This window comes from Chenopodium album, chromosome 15, assembly GCF_948465745.1.
Source record: "Chenopodium album chromosome 15, dcCheAlbu1.1, whole genome shotgun sequence".
In the NCBI taxonomy this organism is placed as follows: domain Eukaryota; kingdom Viridiplantae; phylum Streptophyta; class Magnoliopsida; order Caryophyllales; family Amaranthaceae; genus Chenopodium; species Chenopodium album.
In genome coordinates this window covers 32,249,030-32,250,401 of record NC_137848.1, presented here as the reverse complement: position 1 = coordinate 32,250,401, position 1,372 = coordinate 32,249,030, and the positions used below count along the sequence as shown (strand labels likewise).

General features: G+C 34.0%; 1 non-coding gene across 1 annotated transcript; it reads right to left on the bottom strand.

Moving 5' to 3' along the window:
• Positions 1–988: 988 nt before the first annotated feature.
• LOC145583603 (small nucleolar RNA R71) lies at positions 989–1,091 on the bottom strand. Its single transcript, XR_014100231.1, has one exon. It is a non-coding gene; the product is annotated as a small nucleolar RNA R71 (small nucleolar RNA).
• Between the last annotated feature and the right edge of the window lie 281 nt (positions 1,092–1,372).

The window sequence follows — 1,372 nt, the reverse complement described above, 5'->3', positions numbered from 1 at the left end:
GACAACTACATAATTTATTTAGTGTTGATTACGCATCGAACGGGTTTCCCCACTAACCTCCCCCAATAAATTGAGGTTACTGACACGGGAGCTAACCGTGCTAGCATCAATAACCACTCATAAGTGGCGGAATTCCTGCGCATAATAATAATAAAAGGAATGTACAGCGTCCTATACTCCATTAGAAGTTATGATCAAATATAAAGTCACATAACTCCCCCTATATGTTCATACTCAAGGTATATACGTTCCAAAAGTTTTGGTGTGTAATCTCTTTCACTTTACGTTATTTACATATTATTAAACTTGGTGATGACTCTCAAACCATAATCATTCAATGAACATTAATTATTCAAACAATCAAACATACCAATTTAATTCTTGAATAATTAGTGACCACATAATATTTAATGTTGAACCCTTTTTAATTCTACCTCGGTGTCAATGACACCTTAAACGCATAAAGCGCCACAAATCCTATCCCTCGGTGTTAAAAACACCTTAAGTGCACTAAGGCACCAACATATAATTTATTCCTCGTGTACATAAACACTTATATAGCTCTTTTTCCATGCTTAAAGCATCAATAAAAATTATATGAACCATAATAAAATTCTTTTTTGATATTCCAAACCAAATTAAACATTTAGTTTAATTAAACATGCTCTCTATCATGCCATAAATAAAAGTGTGGTTCATAAACAGTATTCCAAACTATAATTTTCCAACCATTAATCCATCACAAATAATTCATGCTCTAATATTCAATCACCAATAACAACCAATTCATAATTTTCATTCCAAATCTAACATGATACTACTTGTAATCAATTAAACACATTTAGCATGCTACTACACCAATAAAATTATTCTAAGTACGCAAACATACCTTGTATACGATCTTAAAATCGCCACGACTAATAGAAATCACTCACTTCGAAGTCTCCTACAATTTAAAATCATAGAAGAGTATTAAAATCCTCTCTTAAATTACGATCTTTAAATCCGTTTAATCAAGAAACGGATGAGAGTCTTAGTGAAGCTTGGGAAAGGTTCAAGGAGTTGGTACAAGCATGTCCTCATCATGAATACAATCAAAGCTTGCTCATGAGATTCTTCTATGATGGATTGGAACTTATGTCTAAAGCTAACTTGGATGCGGGGGCGGGTAGACAATTGATTAAGATCCCTCAAAACCAAGTTGAAGCAACAATTGAAGAAGTGGCAAAAAACTACTCTTAGGGTGGTAGAAGGAGGAATGCACCGAAGAAAGGTGGGATGTATGAATTAGAGAAGGTTGATCAATTGCAACATCAAATTGAGCTTTTGACCAAGGGGCTTGCAAAGTTGAATATAAGTGTTAATAGTGGGG